Source organism: Lolium perenne, chromosome 4 (assembly GCF_019359855.2).
Source record: "Lolium perenne isolate Kyuss_39 chromosome 4, Kyuss_2.0, whole genome shotgun sequence".
NCBI classification, from domain to species: Eukaryota; Viridiplantae; Streptophyta; class Magnoliopsida; order Poales; family Poaceae; genus Lolium; species Lolium perenne.
In genome coordinates, this window is record NC_067247.2 from 106,813,914 (window position 1) to 106,820,245 (window position 6,332).

Genomic DNA, 6,332 nt, shown 5'->3' on the forward strand with positions numbered 1-6,332 from the left:
CCAGAATCGTTCAGAATACGTGAATGGTGATCCATCCTAGACGTGGGATGTAAATTTAAGTATCCAATCGTTAGCTGTGTATCCGATCGATCGATTCTCAGTGCTAGCTGACTTAAAACTTTGAAATTCTATATCTCTAGATTTAGATCTCGGTTTTAGATGATTCTTTTTGCGTTAAGTTTGTAACTAAATTCTCTACAACTTCCATGTAGAAAGTTATTTCATCCGAGTAACTTTTTCTGATGAACTTTCGGACAAAATTATTAAAAGACCGCGAATAACTATAGTTTCGTAACTCGGAAAATATCATATAGTATACCGTTGTAATCATAAAATTGATAAGAACACAGTAAAGCTGTTATTTTTTATTTTTAGGAAACATACAGATTTCCAAAATTAAACTAGTGTTTATAGTATTTTTGATATATTTTAACTTCGGTAAATTATTTTAAATTGATTCCAACGCCAAATGAAAGATAATGAAATTGTCTCTGTAGCAGTATGCCTATTTGAGATTTTCGAAATTATTTTATACATAAGTTACTGTTTGCATTAAATATCCTAACTAGAGATCCTATTGAATAAATAAATTGTTTCTAATGTATTTTAGGAATCAAAATTTGTTTCCAATGCATGCATGCATTATTTTATTATGTGTTCTCTTTGTTTGTGCTCTCTAGATATTTATTGTGATTGTTTTATTGTCTAGATCGTGCGGAGTGTACCTGTTCTTGCAAGAAGAGTGCGAACGTCAACAACAAATATGGCAAGTTGAACTTTTGATCATAACAGATCCATTGTTTTCTATACGTGTAGTATGATTTTTAGTACAAGTACATGTGTAGGATTGTTATTGATGAGTTGTGTGATATTGCTATGAAACCCGGCGTAGGATAGCCATATGTTTATTATGATTGGATTCATTTGAGTCAACCTATGTTTGATTGCTTGGATATGCTTACTTTATAAGTGTGTGGAATATCATATCATGGGTATGTATTAGTGGAAATGTTAGTTTTGAGTTGACAAAACAATAATTGGATAAATTGGGGCGGATATGAATAGTACTTGAGAAGGTTGTAGGTCGACCGACATGGTAAGGGCTTTGATCCTGACTTACTGACATGTATAGGTCGAGTGGCATGGTAAGGGCATGGAGCTTGACTTACTGATATGTACACTAGTTGAAGAGAGAGTGGCATGGTAAGGGTATGGAGCTTGACTTACTGACATGTACACTAGTTGAAGAGAGGGTGGCATGGTAAGGGCGTTGAGCCTGACTTACTGACATGTACACTGGTAGTGAGTGGCATGATAAGGGCGTTGAGCCTGACTTACTGACATGTACACTGGTGGTGGCATGGTAAGGGTATTGAGCCTGACTTACTGACATTTGTAATGGAGAAAAGGAGATTAGCATGGTAGGGGCCCTGAGCTTGACCTACTCGCATGTGCACTATAGGAGTTCGAAGATTAAAATTGCTGGAATAAAACTAGTACGAGACTATGATTGCTTTGTGCAAAACAAAAGTTTGAACCCTCACCTTGAAAATGTACTTGATAGGTTTGTTATAAGTCTCTAGTGATACTCGCCAATACATTCAATGTATTGACCCTGCGTGGCTGCAACGTTTCATGTTGCAGGTAACATTGAGGACAGAGTGAGATTCCATATTTAGGTCGCGAGCTTCCACTCAGCATGTTCGCCTGTGGCGTGATGGAGCTCTTTGCTTTTATTTGTTTTCCACTTTGAACTCTTTTATTTGAGCTAGCCATAAGCTATGCAAGTTGTAATAAATATATTCTGGATCATACACGTTGTAATAATGACACATTTGCTATTCTGTTTATTCATCGAACTGTGTGTGCTAGCGAGTCGATCCGGGGACTAGCACAATATGCACAGAGATCCAATCCTTATCAGGTTGAATCGCTTCAGATGGTATCAGAGCATTGTGTTGACTGTAGGTTCGTGACCTTAGAAAATGGAGTAGATTAGGATGACCATAGGAACTGAAAACCTATTTAATTTTGTCTTCTATCTTCTCGTTGTTCATTTCTCATAATTCTATATCTATCATTTTTCTCACTCTCCTCTATTCAAAATAGTAGATGTTCATTACCTACTTTAGTTAACAAGTCAAATCTTTGTTGGATTACTTATTTAAAAATATGAACATGATGATGATGATGAAAGGTGAAGGAATCAAAGATGGTGCAAACGCTGAAGATGAAGAGGAGGACCCCAAGGAGGTGGTCTACATTATTTCTGATGATGAGGAAGATCCTAAGAGAGGATGTGCTACCTGCAATGAACACTCGCTCGAAGAAGCGCAAGTGTATGAGAGCCTCGAACTCCTCAAGCTCTTCAAAGTTTAACTAGGATTTTGCCCGCCATTAGTTATTCGTTAGAAAATCGATAATCGTGATAGTTAGGATATTGACCATCGCCTTGTGGTATGGCCAAGATATTTCTTAGGATCTGTTATTCTTTGATCTTCAAATTGTTAGGAATTTTCGTATGGATTTTACTATTGAAAGCATTTTCGTAAAACATTGTTTGAGGTGACGCAGTTTCTGCACGTTGCTGGTTACCGCGCGATTTTACATGTTTTGCTGGTAACTCCTAAAATCACAGAAGAATCATGTTAGGTGCGGAATTCGTTCCTGTATATGCACAAAAATGGGCTAAATTTTCTGACATTTTTAAGTAGCTCTGCAAAATACATTTTAATCATAGTTAAATTCTAGACTGATTATGCCTTCGATATAGAGATGCATTGTTTGAATGGAGTGTGAATTGCTTTGTGTGATGCTTGCTGCCATGTTTGTGCTTAGTATAGATAGTGTTTCTCCTGTAGTTTTGTCTATCTAAAACTTATCTATTCTTACCCAAACAGATGCCGCCTCGACGTGCACGCACGGGCAACAACAACAACAACAATGACATGCAGCAGATGTTGGCAGCACAGACACAGTTGATGCAAGTGATGACCCAGTTCATGGCGAACAACAATCAGAACCAGAACAACAATAATAACAACAATCCACCTCCACATGTGGACATGCTCACAAGGTTTCTGAGGTTGAGGCCCGCCAAGTTCTCTAGTGCACCTGAGCCAATGATAGTTCTTGATTGGTTGCGCTCTGTGGACAAAGACTTGGTAACTGTGGGATGCACCGACGCTGAGAAGGTGAGGTTTGCTGCTCATTTGCTTGAAGGACCAGCAGCTTCATGGTGGGATAATTTCCAGATAACCCACCCCATTGATGATATCACTTGGGAGATGTTTCAAGAAGGCTTTCGTACAACCCATGTTTCATATGGAATTATGAGCTTGAAGAGAAGGGAGTTCCGCAACCTGCGTCAGAACTACCGCACAGTGTCTGAATACATAGATGAATTTAGAAATTTGGCACGCTATGCGCCAGAAGATGTGGATACTGATGCCAAGAGGAAAGAAAGGTTTCTAGATGGCTTGAGTGATGATCTTGCTATTCAACTGTCAGTGGTTCATGTTCCTGATTTCCAGACTCTGATGGACAAAGCTAGAGTTCTTGAGGGAAAGCGGAACCAAGCTGAGAACCGCAAGAGGAAGCATAACCACAACTATCAGAGGGTCCGTACTCACCATGATGGGAATGGCAATTCTGAACACCACGAACATGGAGTAAACATACATGATGATCAAAACCACCACTCTCGGAGAGGTAATGGTCAAAATAATGGTGGCAACAATGGCCAGAATCGCTACATCAACAACACTAGCAAGAGAGATATCCGCCAGGTGCAATGCTACAAATGTAAAGAGCTGGGGCACTATTCCTGGGATTGTCCTGAAGGAAAAGATGATGTTGGACACCACAATCGCTCCGACAAGAGGGACATGAGCAAATTGGAGTGTTTCAAGTGTCGTAAGTTGGGACACTATTCATGGGACTGCCCTGAAAATAATAATGGTGTTGGAAATTCGAATGAGAACAATCCCATCCCGCTCCAGAAAGGGCACGTAAACCATGTCAACGTGGAAGAAGTCTTTGAAGCGCCAAATGAAGCAAACTCGTAAGTTTTGACCAACTCCTTCCAATATTTGTATCTTTCAATACTGGTGCATTTTATACATTCATATCAAGGACAGAAGTAACACATATCACATCAAAGTGATATCCTTGGAAAGTGACATGGAACAAATTTCGGATGCCACACAACGAAACCATAGCCAAGTGAATCCTTGAGAAGCCACCTAGTCAGATCCTTTTTAAGGGTGGTAGCACCTAGCCATCCCCGAACTTAAACCCTGCTAGCCTTCTCGAATCTCGGGGACGAGATTCATTTTAGGGGTGGTAGTTTGTAACATTCTGTGCATTTTGATATTCAGGAATTTCATCATACCTGCATGTAAAATTTTAAAGGTTTTAATTGTTTTATTTGCATAAAACTAAATTTCCATTCTTATTTTTGCTAATGGCTTTATAAGCCAAGTGTGTGAAAGTCTACTCTTATATTTCTATTTTGGATTGGAAAAGTATTCCAAGATGTCCAATTTAACTAGATTTTTTTTTAAAAAATTACAGATCTTATTTTGGTCAGTTTAGAAGAGGCCTAAAGCTAATTTAGCAATTAGAAATAGAAAAAAAAACAAAGGAAAAGAAACAGAGAAGGCTGACCGGCCAGGCCTGGAGCAGCCCAGCCACGCACGCCATGCACGTACACGCCCGCGCGTATGGGCTAGCGAGCGCAGCAGCCCCGCGTCCCCTCGTTTTTTTTTTTCTTCCTGATAGGTGGAGCCCACTCCTGTCGTCCCCAACCTCCAGCTAGGAGATCACGAACTGCACGGTTCGATCCGAACCACGAATACACGAATTTCTCGCGTTTTTGTTCCGATTCTTTGCCTAAGACCCTCTATAAATTGCGCCGCATTTCCTTGCTCCGTTTTTTTTATAATTTTTGGCAACCCTAGCCGCCACCCGGAGAATTTCCGATCTCACCGTCGCCGAGGCTTCAAAGCTGAGCACGAACCGGAGGTTCCCCGTCGTCCCGGTCTCCCCTTTAGTCTCTGAACTTTCTATCTCGCAGCACAGCTTCGTCTTAACCATTTTTCCGCGCCGCAGGAGAACAACCGAGACCGCACGAGCCCGAGAACCGCCGTAGCTCTCCGAGACAGAGCCGCACCTCCCCGGTGTACCAGGAAGCGTGACTAGACGTCAGCCCCTCCATCGAACTCTCTCCACGTCGCGCTGCTCGCCGTACTCGTCTTCCTGGAGCCAAAAGAACGCCGGGGTAACACCTTCGTGCACACCCGCAGCAGCGCCGTCGCCATCCCAAACTGACACCACCGGTAATCTCATCGTCCCTTCGTGTTAAGCCAGAATCGTTCAGAATACGTGAATGGTGATCCATCCTAGACGTGGGATGTAAATTTAAGTATCCAATCGTTAGCTGTGTATCCGATCGATCGATTCTCAGTGCTAGCTGACTTAAAACTTTGAAATTCTATATCTCTAGATTTAGATCTCGGTTTTAGATGATTCTTTTTGCGTTAAGTTTGTAACTAAATTCTCTACAACTTCCATGTAGAAAGTTATTTCATCCGAGTAACTTTTTCTGATGAACTTTCGGACAAAATTATTAAAAGACCGCGAATAACTATAGTTTCGTAACTCGGAAAATATCATATAGTATACCGTTGTAATCATAAAATTGATAAGAACACAGTAAAGCTGTTATTTTTTATTTCTAGGAAACATACAGATTTCCAAAATTAAACTAGTGTTTATAGTATTTTTGATATATTTTAACTTCGGTAAATTATTTTAAATTGATTCCAACGCCAAATGAAAGATAATGAAATTGTCTCAGTATGCCTATTTGAGATTTTCGAAATTATTTTATGCATAAGTTACTGTTTGCATTAAATATCCTAACTAGAGATCCTATTGAATAAATAAATTGTTTCTAATGTATTTTAGAAATCAAAATTTGTTTCCAATGCATGCATGCATTATTTTATTATGTGTTCTCTTTGTTTGTGCTCTCTAGATATTTATTGTGATTGTTTTATTGTCTAGATCGTGCGGAGTGTACCTGTTCTTGCAAGAAGAGTGCGAACGCCAACAACAAATAAGGCAAGTTGAACTTTTGATCATAACAGATCCATTGTTTTCTATACGTGTAGTATGATTTTTAGTACAAGTACATGTGTAGGATTGTTATTGATGAGTTGTGTGATATTGCTATGAAACCCGGCGTAGGATAGCCATATGTTTATTATGATTGGATTCATTTGAGTCAACCTATGTTTGATTGCTTGGATATGCTTACTTTATAAGTG

The 6,332-nt window shown here is 39.7% G+C and overlaps 1 long non-coding RNA gene across 2 annotated transcripts; it reads left to right on the plus strand.

Moving 5' to 3' along the window:
* Positions 1-4,793: 4,793 nt before the first annotated feature.
* LOC139830885 (uncharacterized) lies at positions 4,794-6,130 on the plus strand. 2 transcript variants are annotated; one of them, XR_011744398.1, is made up of 3 exons: positions 4,794-5,041; positions 5,113-5,339; positions 6,070-6,130. It is a non-coding gene; the product is annotated as an uncharacterized lncRNA (long non-coding RNA). The 2 variants fall into 2 exon arrangements; XR_011744399.1 differs by having other exon boundaries at positions 4,794-5,025.
* The last annotated feature ends 202 nt before the right edge of the window (positions 6,131-6,332 follow it).